At 39.1% G+C, this 24,143-nt stretch overlaps 1 protein-coding gene across 6 annotated transcripts in view; it reads left to right on the forward strand.

The window, feature by feature from the left end:
• Nucleotides 1–24,143, forward strand: part of LOC135251986 (testis-specific gene 10 protein-like) — a 163,602-nt gene that overhangs the window by 124,464 nt on the left and 14,995 nt on the right. The gene's annotated exons all lie outside the window — the stretch shown is intronic.

The following is a 24,143-nucleotide window of genomic DNA, read 5'->3' on the forward strand; positions in this document are numbered from 1 at the left end:
ATCCTCCTCTTGTCCCCACTTTCTTCCTTCTTTATCCATCTTTCTTAAACTGGTGAGGCACAAAACCTTCCTTTAATCTAATCATTAATCTCAAACAGTTTTAATTAATTTTCAGTGATTAACAAGCATGCAAACATCTGACTAATCAATTGGAAAGGGACACAGCCTCTTCACATTGTGTTAAGGAGATTAAATGATAAATGCGATTTAGAAAAATTCGTTTTAATCAAGCAGTGGCGGAATCTTCCCCTGATTTTACTTGAGTATCAATACAATTAATCCACAAAATAGGCTACTCAATACTATCATACATAGCCAGCTCTCCCCAAATGGGCAGTTTTAGTGAGTAGCCTAGACCTTATAGCCTACGTTTATTCTCATTTGCAGTACGTGCACATTTTTTATCAACATTATTTGCGGATACATGCACTTCTTTCTCCGCACTCGTATTCATGGCAAATATCTGCAATGCGTAGATTGTAAACAAAATAACATGGTATGAAGACGCTGTGTGTTAGGCTACTTGCCATTTGATTAGTCCGATCGTTGGCACGCTTGATAATAAAGGAAAATTACTAATGAAAACAGGTTGAGATCAATGATTAGTTAAAGGAAAGTTTTGCGCCCCACCAATTGGCATTATTCAGGGCTTGCTACAGACATAACTGCAATGACCACAGACTGTCAGCCCTTAAAAATATTTATTTCTGTACCTTCTGACCATATTTCAACAGACAGAATTTGCAAACAATTTCACATGTACGCACAATAAAGCCCCAAACTTAGTTCTTCTTCTTTTTCCTGCCTGATTACATCATCACAAATGCTCCAGGCCCGCAAACAATATGTCTTCCCTTTGGATATTTAGCTATACCAGCCAATCAAAACATCACATACACACGCAAAATGGACATATATTTCCACCCAAAAAAAATTCCACCTGCTGTAACATAACATAACGTAGCATAATATAATGACGAGAACAGGCCATTCAGCCCAACAATGCTTGCCGTTTTACTAACTGAATTAGTACTCTGGTTGCCTACAGACTAGATAGTATCTAAAACTGTCTCAAGCTTAGTCTTGAAAATCCTCAGTTTCTGCCTCTACTACCTGACCTGACAGGCTATTCCACGCATTGGCTACTATCTGCGTGAAAAAATTCTTAACATGACATAACATAACATAACATAACATAACATAACATAACATAACAAAACGTAAGACAAGAACAGGCCATTCAGCCCAACACTGCTTGTCTATTCCTACCACTAAACTGTACTTAATGCTTAGTTTACCTTAAAGCTAGATAGTATCTAACACTGTATCAAGCCAGGCCTTGAATACCCCCAGTGTTTCTGCCTCCACTACATGTCCAGGCAAGCTATTCCACACATTGACCACTCTCTGTGTGAAAAAATATTTCCTAATGTCTGTGTGAAATTTTTGCCAGTTTCCATTTATGCCCCCTTGTTCTGCAAACTGAACTCAACTTGAATAGTTTCCTGTAGTTCACTTTGAGGCCTTTAAATTTATTAAAGGGATTAACAATCAAATATCCTCTAAGTCTCCTTTTACTAAGCTTGAAAAGTCCAAGCATCTCAAGCCTTTCCTCATAACACTTATCTTTTATACCCGGAATCAATCTGGTTGCCCGTCTTTGGACCTTTTCCAGCACCTCTATATCTTTCTTGTAGTATGGTCCCCAGAACTGCACACAATACTCTAAGTGTGGTCTGGGAATAGTATTGTATAGTGTGAGTATGATCTCCTTAGATTTATACTCAATTCTCCTGGCTATATATCCCAGCATCCTGTTGGCTTTTTTTTTTTTTACTACTACAGCACATTGACCAGACCCTGATAGGCTTTGATCAACTATTACTCCCAAGTCTTTTTCTACATGTGCACATTCTAATTTTGTACCACCCATAAAGTAATCCTGCCAGCCATCGAAATTGCGACCGTTTTGGTCTCATATGCTCCTGAAATTTAATCTGAGCGACCTCAAAATATAATTGAGAGCATTTGTGGGAGTGCAAATAATTGTTCTGGTGGGACCTTTTTTTTCCCAGTTGAATGTCCCTTTCTCTGTACTTTCGCTAGTTAGTACACTCAGTATGTACCTTGTGAGCTGACAGTGACCATTGAACCAATAAATCTTGAGCTTGACATTCTTACCTTTAATGCTGATTTTAGATTGGTTAATATTAACCTTCAATGACTCCCTTTCGCGGCACTCCACTGTCACGTGACACAGATCTAACGTGTTAACTAATGTTACCTGAAGACAAAAGTTTATGATCAATTTATTAACGTTACCTAAGTAACTAGCTAAATTGATAATATTAGCTAGTGTTATCGAAAGCTAAAACAAAAAATCGTTGACAATGTTTCGTCAGGTGCAGCGTCTTTTACTGCTACCACAGAGTGAATGCGTAAGTGAATGCGATGATGAGAAAACTTTCGGTTACGCTGACCTATAAAATGCTATTCCAAAAGCAAAATTAGACATGTTATACATCGTTAGAAAGCTTATACTCCCACCTACTGAATAAATAAATTGTCAATCAAGCTATTTTGGAAGGTACCCAGGCGTCACAAATGCACGTATATTTCACAAACGGATTGTCCAAGACAATGTCCACTCAGTCTCAAAAAGGACATCTCTACACGTAAAACCAATAGTAAGGTTGTATATTTATTCAATATTTAGTCCCAGATATTGACTGTAGAATGACATGGTATCATTTTTGAAAACTTTGTTTATTTCATTATTCAGTGAGCAGCGTTTTCACTGCTGTATTGGCATATCGTTGGGCTATCGTAGGGCATAGGGTTTATCTTGTTGCTATGACGGAATACGATTTTGAGTGGTGAAAGAATATTTTTATGAATGCCCAGATAGACAATATTGTCCATTATGTCATGGGTGGGGGTGTTGTTGCAGATGCGACAATGGTGGCACTGCGAAACTCCGTATTCGGCGTAGTTGTCGTGTATCATCTACAAATGAAAGGAAAAAAAGCGTTTCTGTTTTCAACTCATACTTTGGTTGCAGGAGCAATGAATGTCTGAGTTGAACAATCTAGGCACGCCGGTGTGCTGAACACTAGGTGGTGTGATCCTGATAGCACCCAGGTGGTCAAAATCTCTGTGGCTGGCAGAGATTATCCCTCTCCTTTATGCACAGCCATGCACACTCCCGTTACGCACGGACCTACTGTCTCAGGCGAACAGGGAAATACACCACCCCCGCCCAGAGTGAATAGCTCTTTGGGCTTGGCCCGTGAGAGGTATAACCTTATTGCGTTAGGGGTCCCCTCTCGTGTGGCTGCTACCATCCAATGCGCGAGAGAGCCCTCTACCAGGTCACTTTATGAAAATTGTGGCAGGTATTTGAAGGATGGTGTGCCTCTCGTCAGACAGTGCCTTACCAGTGCTCTGTTACTGACGTGCTGTGCTTTTTACAGGACCTTATGGATAAAGGGAAATCCTTTTCAACCATTAAGATCTACTTGGCAGCTATCATTGCTTGTCATGTTGGTTTCAAAGACTATGCAGTGGGGCAACACCCCCTCATTCGCAGGTTTATGTAGGGGGCTTGCCGTTCTCTGCCTGTTGCTCAAAAGCACATCCCTTCTTGGGATTTATCACTGGTGCTGGAGGCTCTGTCTCTATGGCCATTCGAGCCTATAAATGAGATACAGTTAAAATTGCTGTCTCTCAAGACAGCATTGCTGCTCGCTCTAGCTTTGGCTAAGTGAGTCAGTGACCTCCGTGCGCTCTCAGTGCATCCCTCGTGCGCAATGTTCTCCCCTAATATGGATAGGGTTTCTCTTAAGCCCAATCCAGCCTTCATGCCTAAAAGCTTCCCAGTTTTCACGTGTACAGTGTTGGAGCTTGCTGCTTTTCACCCACCGCCTTACTCCACTCAAGAGGATCAAAGGCTGCATGTGCTATGCCCTGTGCATGTTCTCCATACGTATATAATAAGGACTAAGGCTTTCAGAAAGAGCGACCAGCTCTTTGTCGCCTGGGGCCCGCCCTGCAAAGGGAAAGCCATCTCTAAGCAGCGGCTGTCTCATTGGCTTGTGGAAGCTATTGCTATGGTATATGACTCAAAGGGGATAACACCCCCCTTGGGCCTGAGGGCTCATTCTACGAGGGGCATGGCTGCATCACGGGCCCTATTCCATGGGGTCTCCTTGCAGGAGATTTGTTCAGCTGCAGGCTCGGCTTCTCCACATACCTTTGCTAGGTTCTACCGCCTGGACGTCACCAGGACTCCAGTAGCCCACGCAGTTCTGGGGGTGAGCTCTGTGTGAAGCTCACGCATCTCCCCTCACCTGCTTTGTGTTTAGTACTTCCTTACATGGGATGTGCCAGACACGCCCTCCCCTCAAGGGGTTTCTCAGCTGTGAGCATAGGGCAATCTTGGAGTTGTCCATATCTCCCCATAGGTGGATCTCGAAATGAGATGATGAAAGAGAACTTTTGGTTACTATCGTAACCCCGGTTCTCTAAAACATCGAGTGGAGAGATCCACCAAGACTGCCCTTCTTGCCGCACACGAGAAGCGAATATGTTCACTGATGAGTAGTAGCGCTGCAGCATCTTATATGCTCTTACAGGAGGGCGGTGCCTCCTGTAGCATTGGACGTGCTACTGTCTGAAATCATGTGAACTACCAAAGGAAATATTAAGTAATTTTTGGAAAAAATGGATGTAAGATTTCAGAGAGAAGCAGACAGAAAGGTCTGCAGTATGCCGTTCAACACTACATACGTAATGTCATTCTGACTTGGCAGCGGAATAATATAAATAAATAATAAAGCCTACGAGTCACAGTTCAGAAGTTAGTCACCACATCATTTAAAGGAGTATTAAACACTAAATCATGTTTTTTGAGTTCTAAAGCCAAGTATCTTGTCTCCATTTGACACATCACATTAGTCCTACAGTAAAGAAAAACAAAAATCTAATTTACCCGCGCCTGTGTAGTTTGTGCAAATAGATAGCCATGCACTGCCACCCAAAGGTGAAAAGTTTTGTTTTGTTTCACCTGGTGCCCAGCCCACATCCGTGACTTAGAAGTAGGTTTTTACCTACTTCTGCATAAGCAATTCAAAGACCCATCTCCGCCCCTCTTCTTGATTGATGGATAAGTATTATGTATTAAAACTGGACAGATTACTCAGCTCATTTAAAAACATAGTTTATAAATATTAGTTTAGCTAGAAATCAGTTTTAGTCTTCCCATGTTCCATTCCTGTTCCATTTTTTATATTTTTCTTTAGCTCTATATTTGGCATGTAAGTAGTTTAGTGCTTGGTAGCTAGTTGTAACATTAGTAGTTTACTTTGTTGTTTTGTTTTGGGTAGTTGGAATAGTTTTTATAGTTTTTATAGTACATAGCTTTTTCAGTTGTAATGTTAGTCTCTACCAGAGGTGGGTTACCCAGCTTCAAAGAGTAAAAAGACTGACCATGTATTTTGTCCACCACCATGCACTAAACCAGCCGATTCTAATTAGCATAACTCTTCAGCATGATAGGAGAATTAATTATTGTAATCAGCTGGTTTAGTGCATGTTGGTGGAGCAAATACATGGTCAGTGTTTTGACTCTTTGAAGCTGGGTTACCCACCTCTGGTCTCTACGAATTGCAGTATTTTCCACTTTTAGTAAGATTACTATTGCAGTGCAATGTTCAAAGTGAAAACATTTGATTATGTTCAAAGTGAAACTGTTCAGTTAGCTGAAATTAGTCTACTTTTTATGGTCATGGATCATAAATTAGTTGACGTGGTTCCTTACCAGGGGAGTAAATAAGATAGAAGATGTTAGGGAATGCTACAGTAGCTGTACATTGGGTAGCATTGCTTTGGAATACAGCTTATTTCATTTTGATGTGGCAAGATAGCCTATATTGTTTGTAGTACAGTAACTTGACATCATTTTGATATCAATACTTAATTTAATGGCAGGTCTAGATTTTGCCAATTTGAATGAATGAGTTATAGACTGTACATTTTGCATGTGTGAGTAACTTGCCATTTTTATACGTTGAAAACATGTTTTTTATGAGATATTTCTGTTTGTTATGAGAAAGTGAGCTATGAGAAGTAACCCTTTAAGAAACGGTTGTGGATTACGGCTATCCTGTGAATTTGTACAGTCAGATGAGCGTGTACCGTTTAGAACTTTCACTTTGTTATATATGTAAAACAGTGGCTGTGACAAAGGGTGCGGTGGCGTAAGTATAAATGAGAAATGCAGCTGAAATATGCCCAGTGTATGTACTCACAGATTTGATGGCCATCCAACGAGCCTTGATTGACAAAGTTATCAGCAAGCTCATAGAATTAGAGCTCCCTAGTCGCAACTTGTGTACCCTTCTGTCCTGCTCCATTTTCTGTTATTTTGTTGAGATGCACTTTTAGTGTTTGTAAGGTTTATAAGGCATTTTGATAGGCTTATCTTCGGGTAGGAGTCCTCTTCGCTGTTTTGCTTAGCTAGGTCAGTCACCTTAGGTGAGAATTGGAAGTAGTAGAACTGGAACACTTGAAAGTGGAGAATAGGAGCAGACGTCCCAGCAATCTTTACATATTATAAAATAACAATAGTACAAGAGAAATGAGAACAAATGATGAAATTGAGTAGTTGAAACAATATGTTTTTGGCAGAATGGGCATGTAGGTGAAGTTTGACATGATCACAGACTATAGTGCTAAGAAAATAAAGTGACCATGAGCAAGATTACTTTCCTTATCGAATGTATATAAAACAGACAGTATTAGCAATGTTTTGCTATAGTAGTTGGTGAAATAAGGCGTGGTATTGAGTAGAAGACCTATAGTGCAAATGTACTTTTCTCATGTTCACTACTAATAGTTATAATTATGATTGAGTTATGATTTTAAATGTAATGTTTTAATGGGGAGTTGCAGACCGTACATACGTAGTAATTGTTTGTATGTGGCTGGATAGAGAACAGGGCTAGGTAACTGCTAGGTGAATGTAGAAATGTGGCGTTTGCTGATAAGAACGTTTTCTACAGTAGCCAAGTGAAGAAATATAGTTAGTAGAAATGGCACAGTGGTCAGCTGGTGTAACTTTTTAAGAACATTAATACATTTGCCGTCATGAAATGCATATGGCTGGCCATGAGTGACTTTTGGTAAAGCAAATATAAGTGTAATAAAATGTTAGTGTAAAATATGAAAAGATCTGCCTGAGAGCGGGGCGGGATTCGAATGTTCAACCTTGCACACTCCAGCCAGTAAGTTTGGCAATGCGCCACGATAACTTAACTGTTCAATGTGTGAATTTTCTTGGTCAAACATGTCCGCGGTTTTAAAGAAGAACACAGGCCAGTAAGTCCAGCTAAGCTCCGGTTGAATCTATATGGCCTGGCGATATTGTAGCCAGTTAAGTGAACATGCAGATGGTATGTCATAATGCAGTGTGTACGTTCGGTGAATGCCGGGTAGATGTGGTGCAAAAGTAGTAATTAAGAGGTAATAATCAATTATTAGTGAGGAAAAACGCAGGTTAAAGAAACGTGCTTCCGGCGGGGCTTGTACCTGCGACTTCACGATCCTTAGAGGACTGTGACATTAACCACTGAGCCATGAATGGACTAGCTGTTGAAACTGGGAAATGTCTTGGGTGATAATAGAAGTGTAAGAAAATGTTAGTTTAAAATATGAAAAAATCTGCCTTAGGGCGAGGCGGTAGTCGATCCTTCGACCTCACACTCTCCAGTCCGTAACTTTGGCAGTGCGCCCCCATGATATAGCTGTTCAATACGTGAATTTTCTTGGTCAAATGTGTTCGTGGTTTTAAAGAAGAAGACAGGCCAGTATGCACAGTGCTCTCATTGAATCCATATGGCCTGGCAATATTGTAGCCGGTTAACTGAATGTGTAGATGGTACATCATAATGCAGTGTATAAGGTCTGTGAACACCGGGTAGATGTGGTGCAAAAGTAATAATTAAGAGGTAATAATAAATTATTAGTGAGGAAAAAAGCACGTTTAGGAAACTTGCTCCAGGCGGGACTTGAACCGGGGACCCTATGATCCATAGACTGTAACATTGACCACTGAGCCACAAACAGACTAGCTGCTGAGACTGGAAATGTTTTAGGATAAAAAGATATGTCTATTTTGTGTGTGTATGTGAGTTTTTGATTGGCTTGTGTAGGTGAAGGATTGGCTGGTGTCGGTAAAATGTCCAATGGGGAGACATTTTGTTTGTGGGCTAGGCAGCAGGAAAAAGAACAAGAATAAGAAGCAAAATCCCCTTAGTGTTGTGGATATTTCTGTGGGGAACCCTGAAAAGTGCCAAACTCTCGGTGCTGTATAGGTATGGGGCATGCTGCCCCGCCAAGGTGTAACTTGGTGGGATGGCATTCCTGCCATCCCAATTTTCAGATATCTGAATTAGAATTATTCCTAGTCAAATCTGCTATGCCTGATGTGACTCTGATGCAAGGCGTTGCAATGGATATTGGTCTTTATGCTTACTGCAGGGGTGGCCAACCCAGGTCCTGGAGAGCCGCAGGGTCTGCTGGCTTTTGTTTTTACACGGCACTTAATTGATCAATTAAAGCAGTTGATTACATAGTTAACTCACCTCACCTGGTTTATTTTGTGTAAGTGGTTGTTGTATTTAAGGTCAAAACAAAAACCCGCAGACCCTGGACCGGAGTTGGCCACCCCTGGCTTACTGTTTGAAATAGCTATTTCATTGCTCAGGGTAGCTGATGAGAACTTCATGAGAATTGTATGATACTTTGTCTGACCTATGTTTTGTAGTTGTTCCAACGACTTGCGGTACACGTATTTCACGTCGCTTTGGATAAAAGCGTCTGCCGAATAAAATATTTTGTAAATGTAATGTTTTGCAAACCTAGTGTGATCAATTGTGGTTTTAGAAATGGCAGTGGCTGTTCTAAAATAAAAAGTAAGAAAATGCCAAGTGGAAAGAGATGGGGTGAAACAGTCTTCTTGTTGCAGACAGTAATGTTAACAGCTCATTTCTTGCACGGGCCGCAGCATTGAAAACCCTGACAGATGCTTGACTGGTCTGACATGGTGGTCACTGTGTTAGTAGAACGAGGAAATTCGTACAAGGACGATTTTTGATATCTATGACTATGGCAAGCCCTTTAATATCTAATAGCTTGTTCGGATTCTCATTACAAATATCTGTAATTAATTTATGACAAGTCAAAATGCAAATTTAAAATATCTCTAATTACATTTTGACTAGTCAAAATGCTCATTTATGATATTTCTAATTCCATTTTGACTAGTAAGATTTCTCCAAGTTATAAGGAACTCCAATTAAAGATATCTACAATTCAGTTTTGACTATCTAAAACGTGAATTCCAGATATCTCCATTTAAATTATGACTAGTCGTAAGTCAAATTCGAGATATCTTCACTTTAGTTCTGACTAATTCCAATTAAAAAATATCTTTAATTCCTTATTTAATTATCTTTATTGATATCTGAAACTAAGATATTACTAGTCAAAATACAATTGTAGATATCTTGAACTGGAGTTATGACTAGTCAAAACTAAAGTGGAGATATCTCGAATTTGAGTTATTACTAGTCAAAAGTCGTTTTAAGATGTCTACAAAGAAGTTATGGATGTCTTGAAATGAGACTAATATTATTTGGGAGATATCTTCATACCCATTTTTACGTGTACTCCGCAGAAGTATAAAACGGCCTTAAGGGCAAATGACGTGTTACCTACTGGTTCTATCATCCCTCCTTCCTCCCTCCCCCTCCCCTCTTGACCCCAATTTGCGTGCGTTAGTGTATATATACATCTTATGAAAAACACATTTTCAACATACAAAAATCCAAGTTACTAACACATACAAAGCACTAGTTATAAGTCATTACTTCTAGGCCTGCCATTAAAAGTACTGATATCAAAATTGTGCAAAAAGTTGTTATCAGAAGTTACATGAAACAATATTGGCTATCTTAGCTCACACAAATTAAACAAGCTGTATTCCACAGCAATGGTGCCCAATGTTCCCTAAATTCTTTCAAGTAAATTGGCCCTGTGTGTACAAGCATACAGTGCATTAATGGGGCAAACATATGTGTGGATAGGTTTGTAAGATTCTATATTTATATAATAGGCTTGAATATGTGTAATTTATATCTGTATTTATGTTTCTCCCCCCCCCTTCTGTAGTGAGAATGATTGTATGTTTATTCATATAAATGTATGTTTATAAATGTGAAGGTTACATGCTGCTAGGGAAATGTCCCTGTGGGGATAATGAAGTATTACATATGTGTGTACATATGTATGTAAAGTATTTATTGTACAATCAGAATTTATTTGAAATTGCTAATATACAAGGACAACTACATTTTGTAAAATGAACTTGACAACTAAGTCAAGTCACCTCTTCAGGTTGCACCTCTCCCCACCCCTCCCTACCTCCCTGTAGTCTCTAATTGGCTATGTAAGCTTAGGTATATAGCTAGGTAAGCTGTTTATTTTAGTTATTGCACTCGTGCCTACTTGTTTAATTATTGCTTGTATTATTTGCATTGACTGCTTTGCTGCTGCTTTTGTTTGTGCTGATCAGATTAACCTACAGGGTCCAAGTTAAACTACGCGGTCGCTCCCTGCACTTGGAACTGTAGTTCCTTCTATGGTTTTCAACACACTTGTCCCTGGTTACGGTTATACACTTTGTTGTACGTCGCTCTGGATAAGAGCGTCTGCCAAATGCCTGTAATGTAATGTAATGTAAACATACCCTTTCTGGTGGAGTACACTTTCTGTAGGTATTGACCAGCAGTTTCATACTGTCACGTAAATGCCAGGCATGAGGTAAATGCCATGCATTTGTTATTAGACACTTTGATGTGACAGAAAGTTTGAATGAGAGCATTATGTTCAGATGGTAAGATTAAGAAAACACAGGGCCAAATTACTTGAAAGAATTTAGGAAACATTGGACAGCATTGCTGTGGAATACAGCTTGTTTAATGTGTGTGTGAGCTAAGAGCTAAGATAGCAAATATTGTTTTATGTAACTTTTTGATATTTTTGATATAAATACTTTTAATGGCAGGCCTTGAAGTAATGACTTATAGATAGTGCTTTGTATGTGTTAGTAACTTGGCATTTTTGTATGTTGATAATGTGTTTTTCATCAGATATATCTTCTTGTACTGTGTTTGTTATGAGTTATAATAGTAATAGTGATAATAGGAATTCATATATAAATGTAGGCTATGAGGGACATGCATACACATACACGCATGGTAACACACATTCTAGATGAAAGAAACGCATTGGCATGGATTCAACATTTTTTTCTTGACCATGAATGACAAAGAAATGAAAGTGTACTGTATGTCAGGGGTGGCCAATACGTCAATCGCATGCTGGTAGGGCGCCGTGTCGTTTTAAAGAATGCTGAATTCTTGCCATTTTCATCCCATTCCCTATGGCTTCTGCCTGACAGACAGGTAAAATTGACTGACCTGAAATGTGGCCAATTTGCTGCTGTTGAGAAATTTTGTTACATTAAATGTGTCCATTCATTCGTGGTAACTGAAATGTCCAATATTACGTGACAGCAACACGATTACTTGCATTTTATGTGGGGCAGAGCAGTTGTGGTAACACAATAAATCGTATCCATTTTAAGCAGGGAATTTTCCTTTAAATATCAGACGGATAATGACGTGAATGTAAAAGCTGGGATTTTGTACAGAGATGATATTGGTGTAATGAATTTACGTTTTTGCCAATACAGGTTTCCATAAAATTTGGTTTATATTGTACATGACAGTAACAAACATTACCAGTGCAATTGGTGCAAGTAGAACATTTTGATGACACGATGTGGTCTATTTTAGGTTTTGCTGTCAATATCGGATGGACAATGGGGTTTAAAATGTAAACAGGGATTTTCATAGTGAAGAAATGATGCTGGTCTAACGAACATACTTTTATGCCAATACAGCTAGCCTACAATTGTAACTACTTGATTGTAGAAATAGAAGTACACACTTGGTAATGGAAAACGTAGGCTAGTTAAGCTAGTAGCTCTGCCCAACACTAGCCTACATATTGTACACACACACACACAGACATAGGAAATGTTGGCTAGTGGTGGTACGCAGTATTATTAAGTAGATTGAAGAAAGAAATAGTTGGATTTAGTAAATAAATACAGTTGTTGAGTTTGCGTAATAAAATTGTTGACATGTTGCATGCAATGAAGTAGCCTGTATGTGATGTGCGCAACTTAATTAGTTAGTCCTACCGTTCTTTTTTAAATAAAATTGCGTGCAGCCACTGTTCAATGTTTTTATTTTCTTTTTGTGGTTACACTACCACGCCAGAACCCCTGCAACATAAGAAGTCATTATCTTTCTATACGACCAGTAATGTTACCAACCGGACCGAAGTGCAATGCTGATTTTAGTGCTCCTTAATTTCACAGCTGTATGCTGTACTAATACTGTTGGTCTGTCTGTCGTGTCGTAAGCAAGTTAGTTAACGTTAAACTCGGTTAAAATGGCGAAAGCAGAATTGTTTAAAGTGATGGAGTGTTTTATGTGTATTTCCCGAAATATAAATTAGTTTCCCGCAGAGATTATACAGATGCAAAAGCAAAAGTGTTAATGTTTTATTTGGAGTTTCCCAGCAAGGCAGTGTAATGAGTGAAATAAAGGTTTTCATGAGTCCGAGGGGGGCTGGAACCTCGCCTGTGTCATCCAAAACTATCACAGGCAGACGTGCTACCTGGTGAGCTAACAGTGAAGGAGATAGTAACACTAAAATGTGGCTCATTTAAATGAGTGCACTTCTATATATGTAATTTTGTTTGTGCATCCAATGTATTTATTGGCTGATGCACCTTAAATGTCCAATGGGGAGACATATTATTTGTGGGCTTGGAGCGTTGATGATGTAATCAGACAGGAAAAATAAGTAGAAATCACAAAATCCCCTAAGTTTGGAGCTTTATTGTGTGGACGTGTGAAGTTGTTTGTGAATTCTGTCTGTTGAAATGGGGTCAGAAGGTACAGAAATTAATATTTTCAAGGGCTGAGAGTCTGTGGTCATTGTGGATATTTCTGTAGGGAATCTGGAAAAGTGCCAAACTCTTGTGCAGTATAGGTATGGGGCATGCCACCTCGCCAAGGCGTAACTTGGCGGGATGACATACAGTACCTGCCATCCCAATAAACTATAAATGCAGTAAATTCAAAAGACCAACTCGGCGCCGCTACACGTGCTGAATTTATCCAAATGCTGAAAAAGCATGTCCAAGCAAGGAGGCCCACAAACCTGACTGAGTTACACCAGTTCTGTCAGGAGGAATGGGCAAAAATGCCAGCAAAGTATTGTGAGAAGCTTGTGGAAGGCTACCCCAAGAATTTGATTCAAGTTAAGTAATCTAAAGGCAATGCCACCAAATACTAACAAAGTGTATGTAACCTTTTGACCCACTGAAAATCTTATGTAGTACATAAAAGCTGAAATAAATCTGAAATGACCTCTTGGAAGTAAAGTAGATACTCTAATTGACTTAACAGAGGGAATGTATGGTAACATGAAATGTGTGGAGTTGTGAAAAATTGAGTTTGAATGTCTTTAGCCTAGGTGTATGTAAACTTTTGGCCTCAACTGGAAGTAGCTGCTGAGTACATGTTTTTAATTGTACCACCTTTGTTCATATAAATTTTAAAAATATTTTTGAATACATGCTTCATTTTAAGTTTTGTACATATCAGTCAAACTAGGAGGAGATGTCTTTTAAGTGTTTTTTTTTATTTATTCAAAATAATCCTAGGCTAATGGATCCTTGAGAAATAATTATTCTATATGTAGAGAGAGATCTTGTCACTGGTCCTTAAATCAGGTGAAACAGCACTTATTCCTGTTTAGTTTGTGGAAGTTCAGTTGACTGTTATAGTTTCACCATGTGGCCAATCGTCACCAAGAGTACTGGTTTGGAGGTACTGTCTATTCATGTGCCAGTTTGCATGTGAACCAACCACGTGAAAGTCAGAAAAGTGACATATTAAGGGAAAACACACTAAGTCCTAGCACACACAGCCAACATTACACCACTTAATGAGTAGCCAAAGCCAAGTGCCAAAATCATGCAGTAGCCAAAAATTAAAAAATATTGTGCGCTATAGCACCACCATGTGTTTCTGTTACCCCCTTTCCACCAACGCGAACCTAGTTCTGGTTCTGGGCTGGTGCTAGTGCCGGTTCACAGTTGGTTCAACTTGCGAACCTTCTAAGAACCGGTTTGCTTTTCCACGGGCTAGAGAGCCACGTCATTATGTCACTGTATACGTATGTATACGTCTCCGCTTTCCCAGAAACATCAATTAAAATGTATGTCCTGTAAAAATACAGATAATAAACTGTCTAAATGTAAAAAAACAACTTCATACATATATATTTAGTTATATTATTACAGCCTTATTTACTATATCAACTTTAAGCAACATGCTCGGAATTATCTCATCGTGACCCATTAATCCAATGGCGCAGACGTTGCTTCATAATTTCAAACTGCTTTTCCTAACCACACTTTCTCATATTAACCTCAAATACACAAGACAGGACACTTAAACAGTATGCTAGCAAATTTATGTCAAGTTCCATTCATTTATATGGGGTGGTCGATACACGTCCCCTTAGCAACCAAAAGCAAGCGCTGGACCACTTATTTGCCAGCACAGAAAAAAATTGTGAAAGTACTGAAAAAATAACCACTGGAGGATAACAAGAACATTTTTTCCTATATAACTAGGTACAGGTTGTTACCGATATTACGCCTATTTCATATATAGTTGCAAATCAGTTTACCTTTTCCTGTCTGTCAAATGAAGGTGGTCGATAATAGGTGCTCTCACTCTACCTGGCGGTCACAAAGTTTTAGTTGGTCTTGGTTGGTCACGATAATCCCGCCCCCAGCCCCTGACGTAAACGGTTCTTGGTTCTAGACCAGCCAAATGGTGCCACTTTTGAACCAGTTTTTCTGGCCGAGAGATGGTTCTTTTGCTGTCGAAACGTGAAGAACTGGTTCGAGATTAGGCACCGGCTCTCAACCGGCCCTCAAAATGCCTTGGTGGAAAAGGGGGTAAATTAGGCCAATACTTTAGGTTTGTGCTCTAGGTTTGTGGAATATAGTAACAAGTTTAATCAATTTATGTCATACTGCTTGGGAGATATTAGCATTTTTGTGATAAGCCACACCCACATTGATATTTATTGGCTTACTGTGGCCATGTTTTTTAGATTATCAACTTGCATTGCATAACTTTTTAGAGGATCATCAACTGAACAATATGATGAAAGTTTCATATGAACATGTCAAACGATCTAAGAGGAGATTTAAAAAAAAATTTTTATTCTAAATGGTGGAAAATCCAATATGGCAGACACTATGGCTTTTATGGAAGGGAGAGGGAGACTTTCTTGTGTGTGCAAGGTCTAGTCCTTAGTTTCTCTCAGCCTGGTCCATGCACACATATGGTCCTTATGGTGCTCTAGGCCATTTGACCTTTGGAGCAAAAGTATCCCTTTGAGCTGTAACCTGTAAATTCCCCATTGCCTGCTACACATCCTTGCCTTTCTGCCTGTTGTGTTGTCTCCCAGAAGAGCTCATGTAATGTGAAATGCAAGTAAAGCATGCTACCCATTATTTAAACATATAGGCTATGGATTATAACTGATATGTTCCCTGAGTTCAAACAAAGTTACGCAAAACGCACCACTTAATGCACACAGAGTGAGTCACTAGTGCTGAATTCTGCATGTACTTGATTACAGTCTATGTGCATGCATTGTAGCTCTAACCTGCATTTAGTCCAACTTACGGTGATGGCGATTATTGAGAATAATTCCCTTCACCAGGTTGGTTTAAGATAGAGAGGTAAAGTTGTGACAGTGATTCTATGAATAATTTATTCAATAATCAGGAACATAATATGAAGCATTGACCAACAAAGCTGTCCTGATGGGAAAACCTTTTGTCATATACCCCTGTAGTGAGGTTTGGTCAGGTTTATTCAGAACCAATAAAAATTTTGTACATCTTCAGGGCCAGACTTAGTGAAATAACAGACAATGACAATGGTTTGGAAATAAATTATATATATTTATTGACTATGATAATGAATATGTGAATAGGCTAATTTGAAACTATAATTTGCACTATATGACAAATAATATTATATGATTCTTAATCAGAGGAAATGGTAATTTCTGATGGCCAAACATAGAGTTTAGCAATACTACCATTTAACAAAAATGAATTTGTGTTATGGTTTAGTGACATGCTACTCTATTACTTTGTTAGCTCATTTAATCTCTCCCATAAAATAAGATTTTAACAATGTAAAACAACAAGGTCAGGGAATGTACTACTCCGGACCAAGACACGCATAGCAAAATGAAACAACAATAAACAGTGGTAAAATTACTCCATCAGGTATACGTTTTACACTATCTTATAATTTGATGTCAGTGTTAAATATGCATTTCAATACTTGCATATGATGTTGTAGTCTGTATTCCCGGTCACTTGTCTCCCCAGTACTGTCTCTGTGTCTGTGTTCCCTGAGCTGCTTCACTCCCCTGTACTTGTGTGATTTCACTATTCGGGTGGTTCCGGGTTTTCGTGGTTTCCCCCCTTCTTTCCAGTCTCGCTTTACTTACTTCCTGCTTATTTCTAGTTTTACTAATTTCTACTAATCCCTACTAATTTATAGATTGTAAAGTACTAACCTCACTAATATACTAACATGTGAATATTACTAATGGACTAACACACACTAGTTTTGGGTTTTTGATAGTTTAGATCACTATACTAATACATTAACCAGTGGGAGACTTTTCCATGCTGCGCTGTAGCTCCGCCCCTTTTCTTTCTAGCCTGCTCTAACGCTGAGTTCTGCAATTGCCTGCACCTGTCTCTTGCTCTGACTGCACCTCTCTCTCTCTGCATGTGTTTTACCTGCTTCACCCAGGCCGTCTATTATCATTGTTGTCTATGTGATTCCAGTCTGCGTTTTGTCAGTCCCCTGTCATTGAATTAGGTTTCCTAATGTTCTTCACCTGGATGTTGTTTGTTACTCCTCCCTCACTCACTTAACCCCTCCTTGATTGTTATCTTCCCCAGTGTATAAATGTCAGTCTTTTCCACCTGTTCAGTGTCAGAACGTTGATCGAATTCATTGTGCCGATTGTTAGTAAGCCTTTGTCTATCGAGATTCCTGCAACACCCCTTTGTACGACTTCGAGTTTGCCTGCCCCTTTTGGTTTTGTTTGCTTCTGGTTTGATCTTCGCTTTGCCTTGACTTCTCTTTTGCCTGTCCCTTTGTACCTTCGCCATTCTGATCTCCTGATTTTTGATTTTTTGCCTGTTTTTTCACTATTCTTTTGGAAACTCGATTCGGCACCGTCCTCTCTCTGATTACCTGGCTTCGAACCTCGGACTGAATAAAGACAACGTTTTTTGGATTTCCCTGGTCTGCGTGTGGGTCCTTACACAGAACATCACATATGATGCTTTGCATGGAAATGAAATTGTTTCCTAGTTAATCAGCTTAGAGTTAGCAGCTGGGAAGTCATTTAATGTCTTTTAAAAAGGTGACCATCTTTACATGGAAGCTAAAAATTAGCAGATGTGGGATAGTGTGTAGTGTGAGAACTCTTCTGGCCTCTCAGAATCACTCTGATTCAAATAGAGTGAGCAGTGATGTCAAGTTACTGAAACTGAGACACTGTAAATGACATGACATTGTCTAGCATTGCGTAGCATTGACTAAGCAATATTGGCAACAACACTGGATGTTGTTAGCCTGGATCCAGAGCCCAAGAATCCCCATGGATCCAGACTGGCAAGAAAACATAAACGTAGACACAGTGATTTAGGGTCTGGATGATACAGGCAATTTCATGAAACGCGGACTTTGGCTCTTTCTCTGTTGCTAGTTGATATCGTTCAATGACAACACTAATGATCTGTGTTAGTAGCTGGATAATAAGTTTAGGTAAATTACCAGCTGGTGATTAGTACATATCTGCAGTGTAGAGAAGGAATATTGGGAGCAAGATAAAATTTTCACTGGGAAACAAAGATTTACTTGTAATCTTAATTGATACACTTAACCCCTTTGTGCAATGCCTCTAGTGGTCGGCATGCCAGCGTACCTAGATTTCTCAACTCAGACATTCATTGCTCATGCAACCAAACTATGAGTTGACTCTGTGTTCTAGTTTCATTAGTGGACGATACATGATAGCTGTTACATTTGTTTGGCAGACGCTTTTATATGCCTTAGAATAAACAAAAAGCATTTTATTCATTTTTGGAGAGATTTTGGATATGTTTCTGGACCCCTATGTATTTTAGACCAATGTGCTGACGGAAAGCTTGTAATTCCCACTTGAATGCAAAAGTGAGTTTCTTGAGTCAAAACAATTGATTTGTAGTGAAACACATGATTATCTTATGGTTTACAGAAATGCATAATTTAGACATTTTGTATAGATCTGGAGACACTGGGTACACTGCTTACTTTTTGCTTCATAGATCTTTAGTAATTCTACATATTCATCCTTAGAATTTCAAAGAGTTTTGATCCAGGTTGTGTATAGTTTAACCTGTCTTATATATGGGATCTCAGTATTTCATTGCAAACTAAAAAAGAGCAAATTCATTTGTGCTTTTTTGCCTAGACAATTACATTTGTGGCACTGTATTTATTCTTAAATTATGAATATAAATTAGTATTGTAAATGTATTACTTCATTTAAACCATTTTTCAAGTCTCTGTGATGCTCACATCTGCAGTTACACAACTTTAAATAGGGTACCCCCTAAATGGGCAAGGATTGGCCAGATTTGGCATGTGCATGAAGGGGTTAACCTTCAATAATGGCGACTAGCTTCCCAAGCTGTATTGTTTTTTTTTTATAAATCTTTTCTTTCACATTCAAATATGGCCCTCATTGTACCTATTCGAAAATGACAAGAATCTCAAATGTTAATGTGACAGCCTTACTGTACATGGGCAAGCCTGTACTGGAGTACAGAAGTTGCAAGTACTTTATCTGTCAATTTTATTATCAGCCAGCCCCACCAATCCATGCTCCCCTTTATTTACCATTCACAGTTTTTCTTTCCAGGGACTCAGCTCTAGGAACTATAGTCCCTTTGTAATCTGAAGCTCCACAAGAACGGCCATACATTTGGGTCACCCCACCAGCCAGTAGCTGCATTCTTAGTCCAGTTTAGCTTGATTGTTGAGTGTTCTCAATAAGCAGTCAAGGTGATACACTGCCTTTCAATTTCCTGCTCATTCCTCTATCAGCACCACATCATGCACATGTGGAGATATGGGGCCTTTCTCAAACTGCGTTCTTGTCTGTACTTGTGTTCTTGTGTCCTTGTGAAACATCATCCTTTGCGGCCCAAGTACTGTCCAAATACACAAGTTCGCATTTCGCCAAGAATGGTTAAAATTCCCGGAAGTGTTCTTGACACGCCCATTTTACCAAGGATGCATCGGTTGGTAACTGGTATGAACTTGACAACACAAGTATCCCAGCATTCATTGCGCGATGGCGGATGAGACCACTGAACTATGGACGAGGCCAAGTTCACAATTATTTTTTTGTTTTCTCATCTCACTAATAAATGTTATGAAAATCCTTCTAAGAATGAAGATGATGCAAGAAATATGTTATAATAGCTGAATTTCAGCTCATTTTAACCATACAACATATAACTAAAAACATTTAATTCGGCTCTAATTCAGAGTTTAATCTGTTACCTTAGAGACAAACTTGTAGCCAGAGGATAGTATTATGTGTTAGCCAAGTCAAATTTAACTTTCTTCGTTTTCATTTCACTAATAAATATGACTAAAATCTTCCAAGAACGAAAATGAGGCGAGAAATAGGTGTTAAAATATCTGCATTTTAACTCATTCTAAATACAGCTTCTGTGAATAAGTATCGGCTCGTAGCCAATACTAGCCTCTGTTGTAACAAGGGGTGCATCAACAGAGGCAAGCAGAGTTGTGTGCTGTAGCATTACATTACATTTATTTGGCAGACGCTTTTATCCAAATGCACAAAAAGTGCATTTCATGGTCATAGACAACTGCTAAACACAGGTTCAGTAAGGTACAATACTTATTTTGTACAGCTATTTCTAGCCAAGAACACAGTTTGGTTCCCACAGTGAACACAATTCAGACCTAACCTCTGCAAAGCCAACTAGGCAGAAGAATAAGCTACAGTATTAGGACAAATACAAATTACAACAAATTACAATTTATGGGGCAACATGTAACAAGTGTCATGAAAAGGGGGGGGGAGATTTAGAGTGAAATATACAGCGTGGTGGTGGTTAGTCTAGGTATAGTCTGAAGAGATGAGTCTTCAGGCCACGGCGGAAGATGGGTAGTGAGGAGGAGGTTCGGAAGGGGACGGGGAGTTCGTTCCACCATTGGGGAGCTAGGGTGGAGAAGCTCTGTGATCCCTTTGGGCGGGTGGGTGGGGTTACAAGGCACCCTGCTGCCGCAGAGCGGAGTGATCGAGCAGGCACATAGAATCGAGTCATGTCCTGCAAGTAGATGGGGGCTGTCCTGTTGGCAGCAGTGTAGGCAAGGGTCAGTGCTTTAAACCGGATCCTGGCAGCGACCGGTAGCCAGTGGAGTGATCGCAGCAATGCGAATGTAGCAAATGCTGACTTGAAGTTGTTACAGAGAGCAATTTTAAATAATCGGAATGGCTCGGCTAACTTTTGACGCTTGGTTGGTTGCATCGAGTTATCCAAGCCTGCCCTTGTTGTTGAAAGTGCTGGGTAGATTTTTGTCAGTATAGAAAGCAATTGTGAATTAAGCAACCGACATGTATTAACTAGCTAGAGAACAGAGAATAAAGTAGACATTTTGTTCACTTTCATATTTTAAGTAGCCTACAATTAACGCTATTTTACAATTTAAATAAAACTATACCCCGAACCAATGTAAAGCAGCCTTGTGTAGGAAAACAGGGAATGCTCAACCCTTCCAAAATCCATTGTAACTCCTATTTCTCTGTAACTTCTGAGGCTGTGAGACAGAAGAGAAGGGAGCTGATACCTAATGCTGGAAGCCAGAAAGAACGGAGACTATGCAGTGTTAAGATATGACAAGCTCATCACTTGCCCTGGTCATCAGAAAGAGAGAAGAACATAGAATTGTATATCAACAAAGAACACTAACACGAACTGTAGGCAGGGGCCATGTATGATTTTACCTTGATGCTATGATGAAATTACCAAAAAAAGGCTTGTTAATGGCTCATCTGAATGTATGTAGTCTGCGGAACAAAATACATGAAATTGGTTGCCTAGTACAGTTATACAATATCCACATTCTAACTATATCAGAAACCCACTTGGACTCATCATTTGAAAATGAAGAGATATCAATACACGGGTACAATATCTTTAGAAAGGACAGAAATAGATTTGGTGGTGGTGTTGCTATCTACATCCAAAGCCATATTCCAACAGTATACAGGGCAGACCTAATAATCAGCAACATGGAGGCTCTATGGGTGCAAGTTCACCTGCCCCATCTAAAACCCATTCTTATTGGCTGCTGCTACAGACCTCCGAGTGCTGATATAAAGTATCTTGAAGAGATGTGCAGCATGTTAAATAAAGCATCTGATGAAAATAGAGAATTGTACATACTGGAAGATATGAACATTGATTGGCTAGACACTAGGTACCCATTGAAATCTAAGTTATATTCTATGACTCAGATCTGTAATTTAACTCAAGTCATGTCATTTCCAACAAGATTTTTTACTAATAAGTTTGGCAAAACCTCATCAACATGTATCGATCATATTTTTACAAATAATCCTGAGCACTGCTCAAAGGCAGTTTCTCTATCAGTTGGATTTAGTGATCATAACTTGGTTGCTTTGTCTAGAAAGACCAAAATCCCCAAAGGGGGTAATAAGGTTATCTATAAGAGATCATACAAACATTTTAAAACAAGCATTTATGCAAGAAGTGGAACAGGTAAAATGGTCTAATGTATGCAATGAGAACGATCCTGAAGCTGCACTTACAGAGTTCATGAATTTATTCATGAAAATTTTGAATGGCCATGCTCCACTGACAAAATTTACAGTAAAAGCTAACAATACTCTATGGATTGATAAAGAGCTGAAAGATTTGATGACTTTAAGAGACAATGCAAAGAAAAAAGTTAATAGAGTATGTAGTCTGTCAGTTAGACAAGAATACTGTAAATTAAGGAATCTTGTGACTAAGTTAAATAAAAGTAAAAAGAAAGAATATTACAAACATAGGATTAGTGAAGTAAAAAATGATGGGAAAAAAACTATGGACTACAATGAATGAAATAATGGGCAGGACATCTAACACGTCTATTTCATTTATTCAATCTAATGGAGCATTTATAACAAAACCATATGAAATAACAAATTACTTTAATAACTTTTTCATAGGTAAGGTTGACAAACTTATTTTTTCTAATGTTACTGTTTCGTGCTATTCTGTCTGTTTGATTTTATGTCTCACTATATAATCTTGTATGCATTGTATGTATTTTATGTTCGGACCCCAGGAAGATTAGCTGCACACTGTGTATTGCTAATGGGGATCCTAAATAAATAAATAAATAAGTAACTTCATTAACAGGTGTTTCATGCCAACTGGGTAGAGCATCCTTTATGTATTCCCCTATGTGCATTAAAAGGAGCACTCAAGCCACCAGTGATATTCAGCACATTCTGTATATGACCACAAATTACCCATAAATTATCTTTGCCATGGCAATTAACCTAGGGCTGAACCCCAAACATTTATCTAGAGGCTGTCTTTCACTGCTACAAGAAAAATCTAAAACCTTTCCTAAAAAGTTAAAAGGGTATTAAAATCCAGTTTGTGTCAGCAGATGGGCAATGTTTATGCCATCTTGACTGTAGTGGGAAGCTTCGCCACTCCACCAGTAGGGGGGCTGAACAGACAGGAGATGCAACCCACATGTTCAGGTATGGTGGGGGCAGCAGTCCAGATGCCCAGAGGTAGCACAACAGAGAGGTCGAATATGTGTGTAGGATCTGATGATCTTTTAAAGATATAACAGACCTGGTCCTTTACCTTCCAGGCTAACACCAATGTTGTGAACTTGATATGAGCTGATATAGGTAATCAGAATAGGAATAAATGAAGGAAAGTGACATAGCTACGTCTGGGGAGGTTATAGATCCGATGAGCAGCAGCATTCTGTATACAATGTAGAGGTCTGATGGCGGAGGTCAGCAAGGAGGAAGCTGCAGTAGTCCGGATGGGTGATGACTAGATGACTAATAGCTGGGTTGAGAAGCACCAGCTGGCAATTTGTCAGCAAAAAGACTATCACTTTCTTGTGTACTATTCTGATGAGTTTTGATTGATCCTCTGCACTTTGTATGGAACTTTTCTCCTCTACTCTACCCTCACCATCCTCCTCAGTTTTCAGTACCACAGTCCTACTCATAAGACCCAGAATGCTTGCCCAGGTCGTTTCAGAAGTTGGCTATTCTCTTGTCTGGGCTTGGTCATCTGGACATGCTCATACCAAATGTCCCATTTTCCCACACTTAAGACTAATCCAGTTTGGATGTTGCAATAACCCCAAAGTTGATGCCTTTTTTATTATTCAAAATCACATATACCTGTCTCCAAAAGGAAACAACATGTTTGAGTTGCGGAATTTTGCACTCCATAGGAATCAATTTTATGTTTGACACCAAGTACCAACAATTGTCCTTGCTGGCATAGAGCTTACACTAAAACTTCATTCTTTATGAAAGTGGGAGAATTTGAAATTGTTACTTTCATTGCTGGGTTCGCCAGTGGCAACACTTGCAAGGAAGAAGCTTTTATTTTGATACCCTGCTCCACCACCGCAATTACCATCTTGACAGAAGCAAAGAAAATACTAATCTCACATTCTCATATCAAAGGACCTCACCTGCTGCCCTAGTATAATCCTCCACTATGCGTTGTGAAATGTGGGGCAACAGGT

Source organism: Anguilla rostrata, chromosome 3, assembly GCF_018555375.3.
Source record: "Anguilla rostrata isolate EN2019 chromosome 3, ASM1855537v3, whole genome shotgun sequence".
Classification (NCBI taxonomy): Eukaryota; Metazoa; Chordata; class Actinopteri; order Anguilliformes; family Anguillidae; genus Anguilla; species Anguilla rostrata.